The sequence below is a fragment of the Aulonocara sp. 'chitande type north' Nkhata Bay genome, linkage group LG5, assembly GCF_057382095.1.
Source record: "Aulonocara sp. 'chitande type north' Nkhata Bay isolate Kocher_YH1m ecotype deep benthic linkage group LG5, A_spYH_male_GT1.1, whole genome shotgun sequence".
NCBI classification, from domain to species: Eukaryota; Metazoa; Chordata; class Actinopteri; order Cichliformes; family Cichlidae; genus Aulonocara; species Aulonocara sp. 'chitande type north' Nkhata Bay.
This window is the reverse complement of record NC_141348.1, coordinates 14,232,817-14,257,468: the sequence shown is the minus strand read 5'-3', so window position 1 is coordinate 14,257,468 and position 24,652 is coordinate 14,232,817. Positions and strand designations below refer to the sequence as shown.

The following is a 24,652-nucleotide window of genomic DNA, read 5'->3' as shown; positions in this document are numbered from 1 at the left end:
CTTGGCGTGCTGTGGGGTTGCGCTTGCACAACGCTATCAGGCTGATGACTGATTAAAAATCATCTTTTCCCCATCATCTCCTCAATATGTTCACGAACACAGAAAAATAACCCCTCTGATCACCCGTTGCTATAGCAACTCCAGCTTTAGCGCCGTGATGCTACAAGGCCACGGATGCTGTGGTGATATCAGGCGTTTGCGGCAAAACAGCACAGTCTGTGAGCAAAAGTACTTGGCACGCCGTGAATAACGACCGGAGAAGATAATTAGGGACAGAAATACAACAAAGAAAAAAGCGTGAGTAGGGAGGACACAGAATATGATAATCACGCTTCATATGGACACTATGCAGGACAAACCCTTCATAGTTTCATGCTGTAAATGAATTAAAAGGCTACTTGGTCCTCCACCTTAAGAACACGTGTCAGTAAGTGTGCACTACAATGAAAAGTATCAGCAGAAAAAGAAACGATGTCGACTCTAAGACATTTTTTGAGACTGCAGCACAATGAGGAAGAACATGATGTTGTAGCGACAGATCCCTGAGACTCTCGTCTGTCTCTGAGTCGAGATGACAGCTGAGTCTACATTCTGCACTAACTACTGCTTTGCCTCATTACATCACAGGTGTAGTCGTGACTGACAACAAAGTGACTAACTGTTAAACGTGTCAGATGTTGCTCTGTGCCACTCAGCATTATAAATCCTGTCTTTTTTTTTTGCTTTATTCCTTTGTTCGTGAACATGCAGAGAGAGATAAGAAGTATATTAATATCTCCTTAAACAGGTAAACTTTGTAGCAGCTCAGGAAATAATGCTTAGTTCTTGAGGAATCCTGGCTTGCTTTCTTATCAAAATTTCAGTTACTAGACTGCTCTCAGTGTCGTGTCTGCTAGAAAGAGGAAGTAACAGGTAACGGGTGTATCCAGAGGTCAAACTTAACTATTATCACCTAGAAGTATAAAAATCAACACGTACGCTTGGTTAAAAAAGATTAGTGTTTCATAACACATGCTTCTGAGAAGGCTGAGGTAAAACTATTCAACACAGTGCACCGATCCCTGGAAATAAATGACCTCGCATTGCTGCAAAGCTCCTCTGCCACGCCATCGTAAGAGTGATCGATGCTGGTGAGCACATCGTGAATAGCTGAAAACTCGTGATCCCAGTTGGCATTAGTTATAAATGACCAGTATGACATGTTGGCTTCTCTCAATACTTCCAGATGGCACCCAGTGATACCGCGGTCAACGGTCTGTCTGCGACGCAGCGAAAATGTTCGTCCTGGGTGGGAAGCTTCAGGTTTATTTGGCTCAGCAGATTTCTGCTGAATCTATTTCTTTTTGCACGAGGTGGTAGAACAGTTTGTAAAACTGTTTGTTGGGAGTCTTTAGAGTAATTCATTTAGATTAGTTATTAAAAATCTTTGTTTCTATTAAATATAATTTCTGGACTCTTTTGGCCTTTTATTTGTGAGCACATATGGAGCATTGAATGTTGTCTCCATCCATTTGTTGCTTTCAGTACCAGGTTTTCCATTAGCCTATATGTTCCCCCCACACTTCATTTCTAATGTTTGTGGACATTAGGATGCTTCAGGGTTTTTAGAATGTTAGAGCAACATTTCATCTCCAATAACAGTCAGATTCTTGAATTAGCTTCATATAGGTTCCTGCATCCCAGCGACGAAAAAAAAAACAAGAAAAAAACAGATTTTCTCATTGTACTTGTGACATGGCAGTGACCCAGAGAGATCGCTGCCATCACCTTTGTACGGTTGTCAGTGGAACTCCTTTATACTAAAGATATAGTCATATAATCACAAAAAGCACTACACTCCAAAATGGTTTGATGCAATACCTACTGAATAAAACATAAAACTTTGCCAGTTGTGTCACAAAAAAGCCACAAGAAGGGATTATAAAGATCTCCACAGAAAACTCCACATGTTAAAATGCAATAACTTTAAACAGTTGAACATACAGAATAATCATGAGAATTAACTAAAGATCGTAGTTCATTCTCCAATTAAGAGATTTTAAAAGATCATTTTGTGATGTGATGGCATTATTTTACTATAACTTCAGCTGCTTCTCCTCAGCTCTGCTAAGAATCATTAAAGTGATGGTTGGGACTTCCATTCAGTCAGTCTGTCAATGAATCTATTAAAACAGATTATCATGGATTTCAAAATCTTATTTGGTTGTCATTTGTACCTATTTTCAGTGATATCATCTTTAATAACAGGAAATTAACTACTCATATCCTTTCTTTTTGGACATATTTTTCAAGTGATCTATATTTGACAACAGTACAGTAAAACTTCAATTTGTAATTTTGGTGTGCCATCCCAGTACTTTTAGTCGCTCCCCACATGGCCACACTTATGAAAAATGTCTGGAGGTGCACGTGATTGCACAATACTTATCATTTATTTATTTATCATCATTATTTACAGATTTAAAAACAATTCGTGTAAGAATTCTTTTTCTTTTTCACAATTCCTCGTTTATGTGCTCATACACCTGTATGGGCTTTAAAGGGCATAAATGCAGGTCTCAATGAAGTGCATTTGTCGATTGTAAAAAAAGTCAACCTGTAACCTCACAGCTGGATCAACACCTCTATTTCAAAAAAGAAAGAAGGAAAAAGAAAAAAGGAGAAAACATTTTAACACGGAACAAGAAACAAGCAAACAAACGATGGTACAAATGAGTTTACTTCACCTAAACGGTGTGGAGTCTGAAAGGAGGCACTAGAACATTAATTAAGAAGGATTTTAAAAAATAAACTGATTGAATCTGTATTTAAGTGATGCACTAAAAAAATATAAAGATCATTAAATCTGTCAGTGTTGTTTCCGTACTCGGTAAATCAAAGTAAATCAGTCCATCACACTGAGCCATAGCAGAAGCTTCATGGCTCTGATTTGCTGCCAGCACATCGGTCAGAGTCATTTTTTTTTCTACATCACCCACACCCGGCGTTCCCTTCCGTTCTGACGGCTAAGTTTGTTAACACAGTTGCTGGTAGCAAACTTACACACGCATAATACGTTCACACTGCTTTTATGTGTCAATCAATCACTCGAGGTTACAAACGAGTGAACCTATCTGAAGGCTACATCTCAACTCGCTTAACCCTAAAATCACCTTTTTTCTTTTAATTTACTTCTTTTCTTTCCGCTTTTCTTAGTTTTATCAGTATATCTGAGATTAACTCCTGTCTCTGCGCCCCCCCTCCTCCTCCGTACCCACTGTGTCCTATTCGCTGTGCCGTGCGCTCCGGACCCTTCGCTCCCTTTTCTCCCCTCCTCCCTTCCTTTCTCCTCCTATCTCCTCTCCTGCTCTCCGTGCAGATCTCGACGCACACGGGCACAACAGATGGTACAGTACCACAGGCTGCAGGAGCGCTAGAATCGGCTGTAGAAGTACTTTTTATTTCTCTGAACTTCACAGGGACGTAAAGTGTAATAGGAGTGGGGAGTGAGGACAGACTCGACTTTGACAGGCACTGGATCCTACGTTTAGTGGCGGAATTTGGAGTCAAGGTAAGTTGTGGTGTTTTTTTTTTTCTTTTCTGAATAGCCGTCCACATTTAGGAATGTGAAAGAGAAAAAAAAAGCGACCACGTACAGGCTTTATTTTATCGATCTGTTTAGTAAACCCAAACATTTGGGTTTGTTCTGTAGAATGTGCTGAATAAAATGACTATTGCAACCTGACGATTTTGGTTACTAATATATATATATATATATATATTGTGAGTTTTGTGACATCCACATTTTACCACATGTTACCACTTTTTCATTAGTGATCGCATCCACAAGAAAACTGGATTTGAATATGTAACGAAGTCCGCCAATAATAAGAATACAGAAGAATGAACTGGAATCCTTAACACCTCCAATCCTTGTTTAATTATTTATTTATTCTTAACAGCAAGTTTCACTCTAGTTTCTATTCCCAGAGTTTATTACAGCACTCTATCTTCACTGGTTCCCCCGGCACAAACACATGCACAGTACGTGCTGATGCTGAACGTGCAGGAGATGCTCTCACATCACCCAGATAAATTCAATCATAAAACGATCGGTGCTGGCGATTGCCACTCTGCAGAGCAAACTTTCACCGTGGGGAAAAAAAGCTGGCAAACGGTGACATGTCAAAGGTCAATAATGTTCCTTTGAGACCTGCTGTTGAATGAGGTTTACCTTAAGTCATTTTGTCATTGCTCAGAAGCAGATGAAAACTTCCAGATGTGAATGTAAAAAATTGACTTAACCTTCCTGTCGTGTTCGGGTCAAATCGGGTCAAATTAATCAACAAAAAGTTTTAATGACATGTTTTTCATTATGCCTCACATATGTCATGAGGGGCAAATGTTTTAGGTAGTGGTAATTTAAACCACTAAATTGCACTGATGACCTTTGTATTAATTCAATTAAGTTTAGTTTTGTTGGAAATCTTAGATTTTTTTATTTTTTATGCTGAAATCAGGATCTCTCAAGAACAGCTAGCAATGGATAGAAGCCGTACCCTTGCCAGATGATTGAGTCACACTCAGAATTACATAGGAAAATAAATACTACAGCATTTCCATTATAGAGTCATGCCATTCATCATTAACTCATGTCCTTAAGGTACTTTAAGAAGGGTGATGCACTGGTGAGCTGTATGTAATGATTTGTTTAGTCCCAGAAGAGGTCCAGACCTCCGCTTAACCCCATGTGGCCCCAGTGGCAGCAGGAAAGTGCAGCAGATTACCACCTAGCCTCGCAATTTGTACACAATTAGATCTCCGGGGAGAGAGCTGCTCCAACTTTGCATTGCAACTGCTCTTGACTCTGCGTGAGCTTCTGGCACAATATAGATGTGGAAGGTGCAGCGACTGTTTTGAAAAAGGCAAATGCAAATGTACGAATCTGTTATTGTTGGTTTATCTACGAGGACAACAGTAACATTGCTAATTAATAGAAATAATTGGGAGAAGAGCAGAGCTGGTTCCCCTGGTCTGTAGAAGTAGCTGTGGGATCACTTTCACGAGGTTTGCTCATTCAAATCTGTGCTTTTTCTCAAAGTACTGCAGCACATTCAATTATGTAATATTACACTGTATCCTTTGTCTCTGAGATAGTTTATTTGTGCTCATTAAAATTTTTGTGGGACCGCTGAGAGCCACTAATGTGCAAGACCAACATAAAAAGCTGAGTTGTGCTGAGCGCCTATACTGTGTGTAGATCTGAACACAGAGTGAGCCACAATATTGGTACATAAATTGGTATGTACTGCAGTGAGATATCACACAGAGGACCGGTGAGATTATCATATATATATAGCATTTCTTTTCTGCTCTAACAAGTGGAAACAGTGATGCAGTGATGAGGAGGAGCAGAGGAGTTTGCTCATTTTGGAGGAGGCTGTGCTGCTTACACAGATGCTCCCAGTGTGGTATTTTTCATTACATTGTTTTCAATGTTGTGAGAAAATAAACATAGTGGGCGAGGGGAGTTTAATGACTTAAGTCAGAAGAAACATCCACCGAGTGTGGCAGGGTTAGAGATAAAGTAATAAGAGATGGGACGGGCTGTTTTTATGAGGACTGTAGCGTGTGAGTGCGGTCTCTCCTTTTGAAGAGCGGAATCAAAAGGCATGTGGATACTCAGCCACTGCAGAGGCTGACTGTTGTATTGACTTTACATAACACAGATGTGAGGTATGCCTCATAGATACACATTTTTACCATTTAAACTGTTTATTTCACTTAAAAAAATATTTTTCTAGACTTAATAAGCATGCCAAACATATTAAATGCTACATTTCAGCAGAGAGAAAATTAAATTGCATGATGCATTGTTGCTCATTAGAAACCATTTCCAAACAGCCTGCAGACCCTCAGTTTCATAAATGTGGTGCCATGCAAATATGATGTGATGCTCACAGCAAACCATATACTGTAAACAAAATAAATCATGCTGACTTCCACTTCCACGTATGCAAATGCTGCCACTATTATCTCTGATTCAGGGTGCCCTGTTTAAATTAATATGCTTCATTTGACGGCTTTCCTAATTTTGCTGCGGCTCCTGTCCGCCCATCAAATTGAAGTCGAAGCTGGCCTCACGTGACTCAAGCGGCCAAGCAGGAATAAGTGATACCATCAAGTCAGAGACTAAGTGCACAGCGGCTGCTGTATCCGTGCTTGTAGCACTCCATTTACAGTGAATCAATACCCCACTGTGACAAGTGAGTGAGAGGAAAATAAGGGGTATGCTATAGTAAAAAATCCTGCAGTGATACCTGTGGCAGCTGTTAAGCACTCACGCAATGCAGCATCTAACATTAAGCTGCTAATCTCAACATGAAAGAGAAGACGCTCACGTTTGTGACAGAGAGGGAGGTTGCATTTAAAATGAGTACACTGAGCATACAGTGTATGCATACATTACTGGTTGACTGTCAGAATCCTTGTAAGCTCCTACGGTACAGCTCCTATAGTAATGAATTTTCAATACAAACAGCCTTCCAGATCATCCTCTGACTGTTAAAACACATCACAGCAGCTATAATAATAAATGTTATTACTGATTTATTATTATACATTGGGAGGCTGATAAAAGCAGAAGAAGAAAATACATCTGTGGAATTGACCATCATCACTTTCACGAGTGGCATGCAACAGTCAGCGTCTGGAATTGTGCACCGATGTATAAAATCGATAAAATATAAAATCAGTCAGGTGGACTGTCAGCTGCACTGAGCATCATCCTCTGTTTTTAATCACACGGGACATTTCATGTATTTTTTTTCTCTGTCCTTCTATCCAGTGGGAAGTTGGGCGACTGTTTGAAAACGCAGATGCAAAAAAACTCTTTTTGCATCAATCCAGTATTTAAGAATCTAATTATGTTCTTTTTCTTTTTCACATAGACCCTGTATGAAAGATGGACATAGCTTCTGTGAAAAGTGAACTCAGTACATTCTTACTAATCTGTGAGAGACTCCTCACAAAAGACCTCTTCCCTGATCTCTTCAAGTCTTATTACATATGACATGATGTTGGAGTCCAGACTGGTTTGACTGGCTTCAGAAACTAAGATGCAACGATTACAAGTTACTCTGACCAAGGCTTTAAAAGTCACAGTAGTTACGTCCAAGTTTCATATACAATCAGTGAAATCCAATGAATCCACACCCACAGAGCTCTAATGATACGCATTAGATGAGTTTATTAAAAAAAATAACAATAATAATAAATGGAACTTCAAATATTTTGTGAAATCTGCCTCAGCTAATGTCTTTTTACTTGTGAGATCCTAGTCTAATATCAGAGATCAAGTTTTCAGAGGCTGTAAAATAGGCTCTGACATCTGCACGCCTCAAGAGTTGTTCAGTATAATGATACTTCCACAGCACTGAGCTACAGGCTGTAGTTGCACATGCAATATGTATCAGGAAACTATTTTTGTCCATGTTTCAACTTCCACACACCACTGACTGTGCAGTGCCTCGCATGGATCATTGTTTACTCTCACCTTTACTTTTTTAAGATGCTTTGTTTGTTTCTCTCCTTGGTATTGCAGCTCTGCTTATTTACTGCAACGTGTTTTGTAATTTGGTGTTGTGAGGGAGGCGGAAGCTGATGAGAAAAGAAAAAAAGAAAGATGCCAGTGCATGCTCTGTAGAGCAGATCAGCTGTGGATTGTCAGTCTCTCACCGCTGCTTTCTTATTAGGCTGGTTTTTTCTCTGCAGGCACTTGGGACAAGTTGTTGACATGAGTCATTATGGGTCGTACCAGGGGAAGACACGGAGCGTGGTTGTGTTGTAGCATGTCACGCTGCCGGCTCTGTTTACGGAGAGGAAACAATTAAGAGCCTTATAAATTGAGAGAGTGTGTCCATGTGGAAATCACGCAGGAAGGAGTTGTTTCTATCCTCAAACCTCATCTTTAGAGGAAGGGTTACCACAGCACCACGAAGCTTCAAAGAGCCACGCTGCCTGGCCATCCACAAATAGAAAATTTAAAGGGGAATTTTAAATTGAAGCAGATTAATATTTCACCTCAGAATTGATTCGCTCTGCCGTTGTCTGACATTTTCATCCGCAAGTGAGTTGCTTATGCAAAAATCAGGCAGTGACGTTGGTGTGGTCCTGATCTGGCACATCTCCTCCTTTTCACACTGCATTAGAAGTAACAGGCTACCTATTGCTGTCATTGGCAGTTTGTCACCCTACTTTGCCTGCTCTGTTATTTTCTCATTCACAGTAGTGAGAAGAAAAAGGGGGCTTAAAGCGATGTTGATTTGTGGTGTTGCATCTTGAAACAAATTGTTGTTTCCATTAATATTTGAGGGTCTAAAGAAAATTTAGACGTTGACATTTTGCACATCAGTGCATGTCTGCAGTATGTTTCTGCCCTATAGAACAAAACGCTGATGAAATGTGTTGAAATTTCTAGCGATATTTCCTTTTAACTTCCGAAATCAGTTAAATAAAAAAACTACTGTCGATGTAACAAGATTATTATCTGGGACAAAAAAATGAAGCACTTTCATGTTTGTTGTGTTCTGCGCATGAGGAATGTTATTGGTTTTTCTGTCTCTTTTAATACTGTCTTGCCTACATGTGGCTCTGGTCCCTGTTGCATGTTGCACAGTTGAAGGACAGGGGCAATCTGTTTTCATTAAAGTTGTATGACAGGACCTGAATACAACGGGGCTGTTGCGTGACTACAATCAATGGCGCTCTGGTCGTTTGTCACCATGGTCACGTGGGCAGAGATGTGCCTTGAGTTGCCCCCTGAATCAGGACTTAATGAGAGTCTGAATTCAGCCTGAGGGATAGAAAGTATTTTTTAGACACCTTCAAACGGAGGCGTATTTCAGCTTGAGCAGGCTGTATTGTCTGTGTGTGTTTTCTGACTTCGCTCTGGATTTCAAGCAAGATGACAAGCTCAGATTTGTCAGTTTGCAGTTTTCAGAAGTGTAACACTGCGGCTTTGGCTTCTGGCAGAAAAGAGGAGAATGGGGAGGAAAGGCTCGGTGATAGAGCTGGCAGCTTTTAAGACAGTGTGCAATTAAATCAGAAATGTTAAAGGAGGGCAAGGATTTTGTTTTTTCTAAAGGAAGCAACTTCAATCATACGTGAACTGCAGGCTTAATCACTATTGTCTCATTGTATATTCTCAAATTAGTAATTTCCAAATGGAAGTAGGATTCTGTTTTTTAATTGTTGTTTAAATAGCTTGGCATTGGCTAGTTGTATGCAGCTTCCATTATCTTTATTGCCTCAATAAAACACAGCATTAAACCTGGGTTATCTGAGGGGTTGTTGACCACTTTGGGGGCCCTGGAAACTGGTTGTGAACACAACACTGACCAGATGTCACCTTGAGAGAGAAAGCTAAAGCAAACAGTTGACACCAAGCTGTTACGCAACTTCATAAAAAGCTGTATAATGAACCACAGGAGAGGAGGGCCTGAAAAACAGGACCCCAGATGCAGAGGGCCAAAGCCAAAAGCTTGGGGTGATGCTCAAGTGATAGTTCAGGACTATAAAAGGAAGTTACAGAACAGAAACCTAAAACCACTAAAAAAGCCCACTATCACCTCTCTTACTTCTGATCTCTTGAGGAAATCAGCACTCTTTTTAGGTGCTAAATGTACATGTTTGCCTATCTTGTGTGGGTGGAGTCTAGCTTTTTACTTTTAGAAGCAAAACAGAAAGTCATCTAACGGCTGATATCCTTATTAACCTTGTTATCCTTATTCTCAGAGTGTTTAAGACGACACAACCTTCTCAAGAAAAGTTATGTGCGAGATGATTTATATCGTGCAGTGATTTATATAAATGCATATAAAAGCACCGCCTTGCATAGAAGATCCAGTGAAGCACGGTGGACAGCTTGTGAGAGGGGCTCTTACAAATTTTTTTTTAAAAAGTGTCCTTCCCTGATGAGCGCCTACTTATCTTATATAAAAGAAATAAATTCTCAGCATTGGGAGCTGCCATTTCATTGCTCTAAAGGTCTTTGTATGGTGATATAATCCTAAAAGACAGAGCGATTAGAGCTTTAAAGCCTTGCATTTGTTGACACTATAAGACCTGCAAGTAAGCCTTCATACTGTTTTGAATTATGACTATATATTACGCTCCCAGGATCATTTAATACTGTCAGGATTCCAGCACAAAGAATGAGGCTAAAACTGACTTACGCACTACAAGAATATATCAAAGCAACATATTTAATCACTGGAATACACAAGTGTAATTATTGTTAGATGCTCTCCTTGTGCCCTATTGATGGAACAGTTTTGCCAGTTTTCTCTCGTGGCTTTGTATGCAGCATATAGCTTTGAGTTCTTGAGAGAAATACACAGCTACACTTGCCTATTTCACCTCTCACAGTTAGATTCAGAACACCTGGGTTCACAAACAGAGTTGAAAACACCCTCATGACACCGCTTAATGGGACTGTGAATTTTGGGTTGAATAAAACCCAGGATATCCCGAACTGGCTTTGCAGCACATATCCCAGCTATCAGCTCTCTTTCTCTGGTATTAGATTGGTTTGGGTTGATCTTGTGTTTATGTTTATTTCCCGCTACAATTAGATCTTTGTTTTTCCATTTAAAAGTTTAAAGTAAATCTAAATTTAGACGTTCATGAACAGTGGAACAGTAGGACTGCTAACAATGGCCCAAAACAGTGTGTTTAGGTAAACAATGAGCCGAACTCAACAATAAGTTTCGATATGCCAAACAGGACTGCACATTTAGGTGTTAGTTCTAAGATCATCACTGCAAAAGACCCATCTATCCTTCATACATGTTGTTGTATTATGACATCCTGATGGATTCAACCATATTCCAAGATTTCAGACAGTTTTGTCTCAGTCTGTCCCATATCTGAGCAAATTTGTATCCTTTGCTAATTTGACAACCTTCTTCTTTAATAAGAAGTAGAAGCTTCACATTGAATGAATCCCACTCGACTACAGATAAGGGAGGAGGGAAACTGAGCCGAGGGAGCAGGTGGTAGACTTGAATGAGCAGATCTAATAAAAAAATCATTCAAAACAACTGTTCCTGCTCTTCTTGCACGAAAGGCAACAACAGAAGCACTTATCTGCGCTGTAATGTACATGAATATTTTATCTCTACTCGATGTTTGGTGACATAAACAAACGTCTTGGACATCCAAAAGATGAAAAAAAAAAGTCTTCCAATTTTAGTAATATGCAGCGTGCAACACACACCCTTCTGCTCAGTGCGCTTCTCTGCATTGAGCAGGATCGGTACTGTACTATGATGCCACACTGACTGTGTAACCAAGGCAACTAACAACAGGCAGAGTGAATGGTCAGATTAGCTGCTGAAGTGTGAAAAGGAAGCGTTTCAGATTTTACATAAAGCAAAATGGTCAAGCCGTCGTACATCAAAACAGCCCGTGAAAAGCAGAAATGAACAATTTCCATGTATGCACTTTATCTGGTTTTCTCTGTTGCATAAACAAATACCACAGAGAAGATCTGGAAATTTTGCAGATTCTCACATTAAAACAGGAATATTCAAACGCCTGGCTCAAAAGATGAAGCCCTGTAGCCTGACATTAGGCTGGAGATGAGCTAATCGCAGACTTCAGGAAGAGAGGGGTTGGTGGGGGTGGATGCCTCCATTAGCGATTCGGATTCACACCTCAGTCATTCATCTCACTGCCTCCCACCGCAATGACCCCCCTGTCACATGTTCTGAGTCACCTGGCCCCTCGCCACTCCTCCCTGCTTGTTTTCTCAGCGTGTATATACGCTTCTCTCCCTTTCATTCTCTTCTTATGGAGCGCAGCAGCACACAGAGAGGAGATTAACTGTATCACTGCCTAGACCAAGCAATAAAAGAGAGGAAAGTATATTTAGGTACAGACAGCTACTACTGACTGGAGAAAGGCCTCAGAGGTAGGCTTTCTTCATTCACGTGGGAGGTAAAGAAGCACCATTTCTAGGGTTTTTTTGCAGTTAGCCTGTTCTTAACTTATACCAAAAAAGGCCAAGCAAGCATAGGAGGACTGACCCCATGGGTTTTTAGTGTACCCGCTCCTGTTTTCCCAGCACACATTCGTATACATTCACTTGCCACCAACCATCATAGAATTAAATGAGTCAGTCACTTCAGACTGGCTTTGTTGTGCCTCAACAGTTGCATGTTGTTTCTGCCAGGAACATTGTCGTCATGAGAGCATTATTAAAAGAGAGCCACATGTCAAGAAGCATGCATCCTTTTAAAGGACTCTGATACATAGCAACAGCAACGAGAATACTTAAATCTGCCGTACATGTTCAAAAAAGTGCCACCGGAAGAAGAAGTGTTTTAACCTCAAGGGCCTTTTTGCAACTCTTCAGAAGCTTTTAGCCACATTACATGAGCGTTATCGGTAGAGTCTGCTCTATTTCAGTGGGCAAGTTATTACAATTGCAATACAATGTAACAAAGCATTAGTGTGCTGCTGCTTTCCCATAGTTGGCGTTATGTGTTTATATCTGCTTATAATTAACGTTGTGGCATCAATTTCAAATGCTATAGACCAGGAGGTTTTTTTAACTAGCACATGTAGAAGTAGTGCTTTTCCAGTCATTTACAAAGGACTCCTCTGAGCCAGTAAGTGTGTTGCACTATGTTACTGTATCATCAGCTCATAGGTTACAGATTTACCCCGTCTGTGTGTGCATATGTGTTCAGTATGTTTGGCAAAAATCTCTTCTTATTTAACATTAAGTACAAGGAAGACATTGTTAGTGATAGTGTTGGGTAAACAAGGCTTTAACCAAGTTAAGTTATTATCTTACTATAATGAGCCTATCGATATATATACACTACTAGTCAAAGGTTTGGACACACATTCTCATTTAATGGTCTTTCTTTATTTTTATTTTTATGACTATTTACATTGTAGATTGTCACTGAAGGCATCAAAACTATGAATGAACACATATGGGATTATGTAGTAAACAAAAAAGTGTGAAATAACTCTAAACATGTTTTAGATTTTAGATTCTTCAGAATAACCACCCTTTGTCACGGACGAGAATGCGGTGGACTCAAGAGCAGACTCAATTTGCTTAGAACTGTGTATAATTTATTGAAAAGAACAAAACGTGAACGGAACTGGGTTTAACAAAAACCATACGCAGAAAACTAAAGGAAATCCGTGGGCGGAGAAACCGGCGTAGAGCACGGGGAGACTTCTAACGGGAACTTCTGTAAACACAGGGGAGAAATGTTACTGAATGGGAAACAAACGAGTAAGGGACAAAGGTACGGAGTGCCAGTGAATAGTCTTGGGCTTACTTGGCGACCCTAGTCATTTAACGGGGAAAAGGCTGCCAGGGGTGTATTCCAAAGAGGGTCAAGAGTGGAGAGTCCGGTCCAGATTTCGAAGAGATGGAGAATACAGACTGAAGGGCAGGCTGAGGAGAAGTGGAGTATATAATCCTCGGGTTCCGAGCAGATGGGAGGACAGGATGGAGACCAAAAACAGCACTACTGGTGAGTGCGATGGGTGGAGAATCTGAAGAATACAGGAAACAAAAACATATTAACCCAAGGTCCAGATATACAGAGTCAGAGCTCAGAGGAGGCCGAGTTTACCACAGATGGTAGCAGGACGAACTGGCGAGGAGTGGCAGGCCGTGCTGGCTTAAAAACCCTCTAGGTGGAGCCCCGGAGATTGACAACAGGTGATGAGCTGGCCAACTCCACTCCCAGGGACAAATGACAGGAACCTGGACCACGCCCAACCAGACACTCCCACAGCATATGACACCCTTTGCTTTGATTACTGCTTTGCATTCTCTCGATGAGCTTCATGAGGTCGTCACCTGAAATGGTTTTCCAACAGCTTTGAAGGAGTTCCCAGAGATGCTGAGCACTTGTTGGCCCTTTTGCTTTCACTCTGCAATCCGTCTCATCCCAGACCATCTCGGTTGGGTTTAGGTCAGGTGACTGTGGAGGCCAAGTCATGTGGCGATCCATCACTATCATCCTTGGTCAAATAGCCCTTACACAGCCTGCAGGTGTGTTTGGGGTCATTTTCCTGTTAAAAAAATAAATGATGATCCGACTAAACACAAACCGGATGGGAGAATGCTGTGCTAGCCAGCCTTCCTACCACACCATCACACCATCACAGCATCACACCTCCATGCATGTAGAGGCCATCCGTTCACATTTTCTGTGTCACACAAAAACACGGCGGATGGAACCAAACATCTCAAATTCGGATTCATCAGACCAAAGCACAGATTTCCACTGGTCTAATGTTCATGTCTTGTGTTTCTTGGCCCAAACAAATCTCTTCTGCTTGCTGCTTTTCCTTAGTAGTGGTTTCTTAGCAGCTATTTGACCATAAAGGCCTGTTTCGCTCAGTCTCTGCCTCACTTCATGAATGAAAATTTTAAGAATGGGTTTTTGCTAATAAAATGAATGCGATCATTTACTTTATGAATTGTTAAATTGAAGCAAATACTTAACAACAATGAATAAAAGGTTAAATGAATAAAATGTTTGATCTAATGAACTTCCTTTTTGGGTCATCCGTTGGTACATACAATAAAATAAGTAAGGCTAAGTTGGAGTGCTGTGCTGGATCTGACGTGGTTGGAGTGAACTATCGTCTCCTTTCAGAAGGACAAATGTGATCACACTGTGGGTGTGAAACATGCATGAATGCCTAGAACAATTTAAGCATTGGCGGAAATGCAAACTGAATGACGTTTCTTGGGTGGCTCAGCGCTTGTCTGTGTGCAACAGGAAGTATCGCCTGCAGAGAATGAGTTTTGCTTTTGGCTCTGCCAAGGACCAGGTGGGCCTGGGCTGGTGGGCAGGCGCGATTCCACCGGGGCTATCAAGGCCATATGAGACACAGCTCATCATCCCTCACTGGGTCCATATGGTGGGTCTCAACACGTACTCACCCCAGTCTGAGGTGTTAGAGTGTGTTCCCTCCAGAAGGCAAAGTTCTTTCTCCACCGTGAATATGTCATCTCTTACAGATCGAGCCCTGTTCCATTTCACCCATGTGAGTACTATGTAACCATGGAGACTGCACTTAAGCTCTTGTGGAACTTGTAAGCCACAGCACTGTGATTCTGTTTGCAACTGAATTCTCTTAAAGTCGGTGTCTCAAACATCTGCTTACCTGCGCACAGTGAGAAATGTAGCTGCTCCACTCAGCTGCCATTTGTAAAGCAGCTACAAGTTCAGTGCAAGCCTGCTTCTCTTTCTAAGCATCCAAAAGCATACAGCAGTGACACCATCCTAATTTTCATGAACATTCTGTCAAGGGAGATTATGCATTCCTCATCCTGCTGCCCCCCCAGAGAGAATAGCTGGTAAATATGATGACGCTGTGGTGTACATTGCAAAAACGACCTACTTACTTAGACATTACACTGTATGTAGGTTTCTGTGTTACGAACTGGATCTTTGATATTTTACAGACAAAGACAAAAATGTTATTATCCCTAGTTTACATTGCACCAGAGATTACTGACTCTGCAGAAAAGCTTTTTAACAAACAGTCTTTGCACAAGCATAAAGGCGATTTTTCTCAAATAGGACATGAAGGTTGAATTAATCTGCTCTGTGGCAATGTTTTAAAGACCTCGGCAGACATTTTGCATATTTATGACTGCAGAAATGTCGGATCTAATTATTGAATTTGTGGTAATTTACTAACTCTCTTTAACAAATTTGCCACTTAGGCCCTCGTGCCATATTTTTTTTTATAACTGCTGTGCAAGAACAACTAACTTTCCCGCTTTTTATCTTCAGTAGAGATAAATTATCCTCACAAGCTCCATTCTGAAAAATCTACTGTCCACAAGAAAGTACACATAGACCAGCCTGTTTGAAAAAGTCATGCTTTCCTTTGTGCATAGTTTTCTTGGGTGTACAGTATGTGACTGTCAGAACAAAGTACTGTACATGCATACTGATAAGGCCTCTGCCTTGAGCTGCCTGATTCCTGGATTCCAGATGTAAATCAGTGTAAAGATTTTTTAAAAGGAAATTTTAAGAAACAGTTTTTGCTGTCTGGACAATAATGAACTTATTTCATTTTTGTTCTAACGGTTTTGCCTGTCTGTGCACAAAACTATCGTAGCTGCCAGGTATACTGATTTTAATCATTATTAAATGGTCACGCGTCTGTTGTCCGTCCATTCGTACACAGTCCACAGTGGTATCACCTGTGGTAGCATCTGATTGCACATAATGATCACCCAATCACACAATAATTTGGTCTTTACCCCAAATTGTGCTCCAGGTGAAGGTCTCATTTGTCTTCTTGCAAGCAATAACATATGAATCGTAATTATTTCATTAGAAGGTTCACTAAACACTCATTTTCAAAAAATTTGAATTCTCTAGCAATTATTTCATGGTTCAGACTGTAGAGGGTTAATATTACCTTATCTTAATTACCCTAAAAAATTGTATCAGCATCTGTTGAAACCTACACTCCATTAAACTGAGTTGAGCTACACACTCCCACACAGCGTTTCTCATTTCTTTGGCTAATTAACCACATATTATTCCTTATAGCACTGACTGTGGAATTGATGCATTGTTCAAGACAATAGTTAAAATCCTTGCACTCATAATTTTTACATTTATAGGTACATGTACCTATACTGGATGGCATATAATTTCATCATGAAATCACCGGCCCCTTATCTTTTTAGCTGTAAACCGTAAATGCTTAAAATGTGTAGGCTATGAACCATTTCTAACCGAATTATGTATGAACAGCGGAACTGATACTGTGACTGATACTGATCAATATTGCTTCCTTTTGGTGCACACGTATTTGTATTTGGTTCACAAGTCTTCAAAAACATCAATGATCATTCCTAAATCAATCGTTTGCTATAGATTCTCTGGATGTGGATGCCAGACAACAACAGTACCCTTAGAACGTGCAGCAAGGGAATGCATTTGTCATGTTTCGGCTGTGTGGCAGGCAGGAATTGGACCCAGATGCAAACTCACGGGGACAGAACTTGAACTCAAAAGCACAGCTTTATTGCTGGAAAACAGATCACAAACAATACAAAACTAAACTGGGAAAAGCTAATTATAATGTACACCAGGAGACACGGGGAGAATCGCACACAGCATGAGGGAGATCGTGACACTGACACAGAGAAATACAGGGCTCAAATACACTGGGAAATAACGAGGGGAATGAGACACAGAAGGGGAGCACAGCTGGGAGAAATCAGGACTGACGAGAGAAGGGGGCAAAGTAGTAGGATACACTCACATGAGACACAGACCTTCAAAGTAAAACAGGAAGTAGCACAGACGCAAACTAGATTAGGGGAGACAGAGCAACTAAGAAAAACAGAGAACAACAACAAAGAGACATAGAGGGCAGCTACTAAATACTCAGAGAACTAAACAGAATACAAGAAGGCCAAATTAAGACACTAAACTATAGAATAAACTGGGGCAACAAAGAACTAAGAGCATAATACAAAAACTCAGAGACACAAGAAACTCAAAACACTGGGCCACTGACCCAGGACCGTGACAGCATTCATGTATTGTTGTCACAATGCAAAATACTGCTTGGGTCCTGGCATCCATGTGGATGACATGCACAACCCAGCTAAACATTGTTACAAAGCAAGCAGACAATTTGGCAAAGAGTTCATTTTGAGCTGAATCATCAAAGCAACAGCACCCTGTCAAAATCTGTCTTCCTGTCCTCTTGTTTTTGTGTCTCAAATAAAAGCCATGTCAAACTAGTGAAAGCTAGTGTGCTCTGCTGACTGACTCTGAGCCTAAATAATGAAGGAAAACTGGAACAGTTATTTCTTTTGTGACCAGATGCTTTTTAAAAATTTGGCAGGTTAATCTGTGTGACAATAAAGGGAAAAAGGTTTATGGTTCTTGACTGAAATAAAACCTCAAACCTTAACTAGAAAGCTGTGTGTATTCCATTTCAGGTGGTAAACATTTAAAGTAGAATTCATGTAATGATATGCTCTGACTGTCCTTACTGTACTTAACATCTCCCTGCAGGAGTTTTGCTGTAGATAGTCATCATTAACTGATATAATATCCCCGTTCCATTTCTAGGCTTTTCTCCAAAGCAGCGAGCGTTAGAAACTTCTTTGATTTCACACCAAAGCCTCAGAAAACAACAGTTCTGTAACACTCATCCCCATCAGTTTCTATTCCCTCCAAGAACCTAGTAGCACACTTCTAACAAGCAGCGGCATGGTGCCCTGACCACAAAGTCTCTTTATGCTGTTGAGTTTTATTTGCTCTCTCCAAATTAAAGAGAATTTAAATGAAGACGTGGATGGCTTTTAAGGCTGGACTTGGAGGGAGAGCTAACAAAATCTAAAACTGGTTAATTCTAGAAGAATGAGGGAGGCCTGTTTATGAGACTGAATCATTATCGCTGGGTTGGTTTTCATCCGTTATACTGCAGTGTGTGCTGATTTGATGATGGTTTCCTGCTGAAAATGAGTGAGCCACGTCGATTTCACACCTATGAGATTGCTTTCCTTTTACACAACAGTGTTAAACTTCCCACTGCAGCATTCCTGTTTTTGCTGACTCACTTTTTTTTAGCTGAATACCTAAATCTATTTCACCAGAGCTGATTTATACTGCTCAGATGCATTCAAGTACTTAGCAGCCTAGCCCCGTTTTGCAGCTGTACACAGTATTATTTTTAGCATGCTTCTATATATCATGTTGCCACACACACACACACACACACACACACACACACACACACACACACATATAACAAGCTGATCTACAATACGGCAGCAGTGATCAGTGAGATGCTTGGCTACAAGTTGAACAGCCACAAGGGGCAGTACCCTCCATGGAGAAGGAGGCTAGAGGGCAAGATCAAAGTAGCACGGAGGGAGGTTAGCCAACTAACGGAGTTGCAGAAAGGTGCGACAAATAAGGTGCCTAAGAAATACAGCAAGCTGTCCATACCTGAGGCCTTGGAAACTGCCAAGCAAAGACTCACAGCCTTGGCCAGCCGCTTGAGGAGGTACACCAGAGAGATCGAAGGCAGGAGAATAAACCAGCTGTTCTCCACAGAACCAGCAAAGGTGTACTCTCAGTGGCAAGGGAACAATAAGAGAACAGCACCACCAAGGCTGGAGACGGAGCAATACTGGAAGAGCATATGGGAGAAGGATGCAACCCATAGCGGCAATGCTCAGTGGCTAGAGGATCTGAGGGCAGACCACAGCGACCTCCCTGAACAGGGTCCAGTAACCATCACAGTGGCAGATATCCAAGAAAGGGTCTCCAGTATGAAGAGTTGGACAGCACCAGGGCCCGACATGGTTCACGCCTACTGGCTGAAGAAGCTAACTGCACTCCACGAGCGTCTGGCAGCACAAATGAACCAGCTGCTAGTTAACGAGATACACCCGGAATGGCTAACTGAAGGCCGGACGGTCCTGATCCCCAAGGACCCCAAGAAGGGACCGGTCCCCTCCAACTACCGACCAATAACCTGCCTCAGTACTACATGGAAGCTCCTGTCAGGCATCATATCGGCTAAGATGAACAGGCACATGGGTCAATACATGAGCGGGACACAGAAAGGAATTGGCAAGAATACCAGAGGCGCAAAACACCAGCTACTGGTAGACAGAACAATCAGCCGAGACTGCAAGACCAGACTGACCAACCTGTGCACTGCCTGGATTGATTACAAGAAGGCCTATGACTCAATGCCCCACAGCTGGATACTGGAATGCCTAGAATTGTACAAGATCAATGGGACCCTAAGAGCCTTCATCAGGAACTCAATGGGGATGTGGCGTACAACACTAGAGGCCAACTCCAAGCCCATAGCACAAGTCACCATCAAGTGCGGGATCTACCAAGGAGATGCTCTGTCCCCACTGCTGTTCTGCATAGGCCTGAACCCCCTCAGTGAGATCATTAACAAGACTGGCTACGGATACCGACTACGGAACAGAGCAGTTGTCAGCCACCTCCTGTACATGGATGACATCAAGCTGTATGCCAAGAGTGAACGAGACATCGATTCACTGATCCACACTACCAGGCTATACAGCAATGACATTGGAATGTCGTTCGGACTGGAGAAGTGTAGTCGGATGGTAACAAAGAGAGGGAAGGTAGTCAGAACTGAGGGGATTGAACTACCAGAAGGCAACATTGCAGACATAGAGGACAGTTACAAGTACCTGGGGATCCCACAGGCGAATGGGAACCATGAAGAGGCCGCTAGAAAAGCTGCAACCACCAAGTACCTGCAGAGGGTCAGGCAAGTCCTGAGGAGTCAGCTGAATGGTAAGAACAAGATCCGGGCCATCAACACGTACGCCCTGCCCGTGATCAGGTACCCTGCTGGGGTAATAGGCTGGCCAAAGGAGGAGATAGAAGCCACTGACATAAAGACAAGAAAGCTCCTTACCATGCATGGAGGGTTTCACCCCAAGTCCAGCACCCTGAGGCTGTACGCTAAGCGGAAGGAAGGGGGCCGGGGACTGGTGAGTGTCAGCACCACAGTCCAGGATGAGACAACGAACATCCAAGAATACATTGGGAAGATGGCCCCAACTGACCGAGTGCTCAGTGAATACCTCAGGCAGCAGAAACCCAAGAAAGAGGAGGGAGACGAGGAACCAGCATGGAAGGACAGGCCCCTGCACGGTATGTACCACCGGCAGATAGAGGAGGTGGCTGATATCCAGAAATCCTACCAGTGGCTGGACAAAGCTGGACTGAAAGACAGCACAGAGGCACTAATCATGGCAGCACAAGAACAAGCTCTGAGCACAAGATCCATAGAGGCTGGGGTCTATCACACCAGGCAAGACCCCAGGTGCAGGCTGTGTAAAGATGCCCCAGAGACAATCCAGCACATAACAGCAGGGTGCAAGATGCTAGCAGGCAAGGCATACATGGAACGCCATAACCAAGTGGCCGGCTTAGTGTACAGGAACATCTGTGCCGAGTATAACCTGGAAGTCCCGAGGTCAAAATGGGAGATGCCCCCAAGGGTGGTGGAGAATGACCGAGCTAAGATCCTGTGGGACTTCCAGATACAGACGGACAAAATGGTGGTGGCTAACCAACCGGACATAGTGGTGGTAGACAAACAGAAGAAGACGGCCGTAGTGATCGATGTAGCGGTTCCGAATGACAGCAATATCAGGAAGAAGGAACACGAGAAGCTGGAGAAATACCAAGGGCTCAGAGAAGAGCTCGAGAGGATGTGGAGGGTGAAGGTAACGGTGGTCCCCGTGGTAATCGGAGCACTAGGTGCGGTGACTCCCAAGATAGGCGAGTGGCTCCAGCAGATCCCGGGAACAACATCGGAGATCTCTGTCCAGAAGAGCGCAGTCCTGGGAACAGCTAAGATACTGCGCAGGACCCTCAAGCTCCCAGGCCTCTGGTAGAGGACCCGAGCTTGAAGGATAAACCGCCCGCAGGGGCGTGCTGGGTGTTTTTTTTTTTTTAATATTTTATATATATATATATATATATATATATATATATATATATATATATATATATATATATATATATATATATATATATATATATATATATATATATATATATATATATATATATATATATATATATATATATAAATAAAATCACAATGGTATGTGATCTTTACGTATTTTTAAGGAGCATATTTTGATGTCAGTGTCTGCACTCTCTGTGGATTGATGCTATTTTGTCATCAAATTCATAATGATGACTCATGCAGATTCCCATATCCTCATCACACGTGTTGCCTTTGAGCAACACGCTGTCATGTGGCATTCAGTTTCAGATGTGCAGGACTTAACACAAAAGCCTCCACATCATCCTTGTTTTAACCATCAGGCTCTGGGTGTAGCAGGAGGAGCATCAGCACTCTCCATCCCCTGTCAGAGGCTCTAAACTTCCCATTTACAGTTTATCCAGTTCAGTGAAAGGATGATATAATGGGAGGAAAAGAATCCTCTGCTCCCAGATGGGAGAGCAGGGCTGTTCAAACTGAATGAGAACAGAGAATAAAAGATGAAGCCAGCATGCAATGCTATGCAGAGAGAGCAGGAACTAATGAGAGCATTAGACCCAAACTACTCGCCTTACACTGAGTAGAGGAAACAGCAGATTGTGAGAGGACACGGGGTGGTGCAGGAAAGAATTGGATTGTGCTAACAAGAAAAAAAAAAAAAGACAAAAAGAAATATTGGGCTTTTCCCTCTTTTTATCACGACCATGATATCAGTCACAGACACATGCCATGCAGTACAGTCCAGGATTGTAGTGCAGTGCATTAATAAAGTTGTATGTAGGAGTATTTTAGTCTTTGTCTGTTGATGAAAACCCTTGGAAATTGAAACTGAACTGGAGGGCTCCAGGCTAATTTGCGTTTGCACATTTGTCTTGAACTGGAAGGCTTGGTTCCTAAAAGATCACCCTTAATGACTTTGGTGATCCCCTTACTCTTCCTTTTGTACTATGATGAGATTGATGGTTTGAGTCTTTAGTGAAATGTCTCAGCAGATTTTAAATAGATTTCTGGTGGTTAGCCTTGAAGAGCTGTTAGTAAAGTAGGACACAACGATGTTTTATTTTTCTTGCTGGACTCCTATGTCTTTAATGTGGAACTGTACAGGCATTAGCTTTAAGTCTCGTCTTTGAATGAACTCAGGGCTGCTCAGGGCTGCACCGATTCAGCTGCTCATATTTCTCCCCACACTTCTCTTTATTTTCCCCCTCTTGTCAATTTATCAGGCAGATTCATTAAGCCTCAGGTTAAGAGAAAATTATCCAGTTGTTTTGAAGGGAGGAAGGTTCAGGGCTGAAGCAATCAGCTTCATGGGCTCATCCGGTTAGAATAAGAAAAGCAGCCATCTAATGCAGAATTATTTTCAGGGTACTCCTTTTATTCTCAAATAAATAAGGCAAAAAAGGAAGGAAACAAAGACACACATGGACTGCCAATGCTCAGCTGCCGCCCCGTGTGGAAGTGAGGAAAGAGTCAGCCAAAAGTGAATGCAGTCCTTATGTACTGTGTGACATATAATGTGTGACAGGTGAGTGCAATCAAGGACAAGCACCACACCCAATCAAAGGTGAGAGAACTAAACAAGGTGCATCTGGTGAAGTGAGTGGGTGTGCTGGGATGTGCTAAAAGGTGGGTCTCTACAACACCAGTCATTTAGAAGCATTTTTTAATTCCTGCAGATGTATCTTTACTTCTGTCTGTGCTGCCCCAGGCAGGGTGCTTATATATGCATGTCTGTACTGTCTTTCCATGGACTGTATGCACCATCTTGTTGTACTGTATACAGGCTAAAACTGAAGTTTTGTTTTATTTTATTTTTTTTAATAAAAAGCTTCAGTTTTGATGGAAAAACAAATCAGCTGCTGGAACTCCTAGAGTTCATAAAGTACTGACATTCTTGGTTTTAGCATTTCTTCTTCCTGAAGACAGGTGAAAGTAGATTTAGCAAAAGGATGAGATTAGAGTCAGGGGTGGCTGTCGCTCCTGGTGATGACTTGATGGATCTTGAGACTACGAGAGTAAGACAGGGCATTTAGTGTGTTGGGTGCTGGGCCAAAGAAATAGCAGTTTTTCATTCAGCTAATTTGATCTGTTATATATCCAACTTCAAGAAAAGGAACTGCTATTTTTAAGAGGTTTTTAAGAAGTCTCTGATAACTGATCAACATTCTCCTTTTTTTGAAGGAAGCCATGTAGCAGGAGCAGCGTTATGAAACATGTAACTGACTACCTGGCTGTGTTAATAAAATGCTATTTAATTGTGGCTTCATTGTGACTTTAATCTACCTTTTATGTTGCCAAACAAAACAATATTATGTAGAAAAAGAAACATCATGAATATCAGCCTGAGGTTGATTTTTTTGCTGTGTTTGTCCTAGAAAGTTATTTTTCCTACTGTTTTCTTTCTTTTCTTTCTTCTTCTTCTTCTTTTTTAACAGTTGTTTGCTCTAAATGTGACCAATTTACAGTCTCGTTCGGTCAGTTTTATTTATGTCCTATCATAAATTTACTGTTCATAATTTGTGTCTCTTTTGCTCTGTTAATTTCACAGTCAGCACTCTAAGGGGACTTTCAATTAGTGTTAGCTCGACATTAAAAACAAGTCCATTTTATTTATCACTGCTTCTAGATTATATTTTTCATGTAATGTCGATTTTATGGGTAACAATTAAAGTGTCTGTCCCGTGAAGCAGCTTGCAGGAGCAAAGCAGTTAATGAGGTTGGCTTAGTAAAGACTTGGGTGTTGTAGAGGAGAAGTTGAGGAGAGGAGAAATCTCCCAATGAGTCTCCAAAAGGCACAGCTTTATTAAAGTTAATTTGTTTGGAATTGGCAGCCATGATTATTAATCTCATGTAATTTCACTTTTGCATGATTATGGATGGATGGATGGATTGATGGATGATTATGCACCTAATAAATAATTTAAGTGGTATAACTTTTGTTTTAATGGAAATCATACAGCAATCATAGCTTATGATATCTTTAAAGGTGCAGGAGTCAGGAGGTAGAGTACAGCTTCTGCCAGTCAGAAGGTCAGTGGATCAGTTCCTTGTTTACTCCAGT

At 41.5% G+C, this 24,652-nt stretch overlaps 1 protein-coding gene and 1 long non-coding RNA gene across 2 annotated transcripts in view; one reads left to right on the top strand and one right to left on the bottom strand.

The window, feature by feature from the left end:
- Nucleotides 1-3,343: 3,343 nt before the first annotated feature.
- The window catches only part of LOC147329984 (caM kinase-like vesicle-associated protein), a 47,740-nt gene continuing 26,431 nt past the window's right edge, over nucleotides 3,344-24,652 (top strand). Inside the window, exon 1 of the mRNA XM_086291468.1 lies at nucleotides 3,344-3,550. The gene's annotated coding sequence lies outside the window, so the exon portion shown is untranslated. The remainder of the gene's footprint in view (nucleotides 3,551-24,652) is intronic.
- Nucleotides 13,080-13,798, bottom strand: LOC147329985 (uncharacterized). The gene is made up of 3 exons (XR_015129227.1): nucleotides 13,644-13,798; nucleotides 13,344-13,563; nucleotides 13,080-13,253 (listed from the first exon to the last, which is right to left on the bottom strand). It is a non-coding gene; the product is annotated as an uncharacterized LOC147329985 (long non-coding RNA).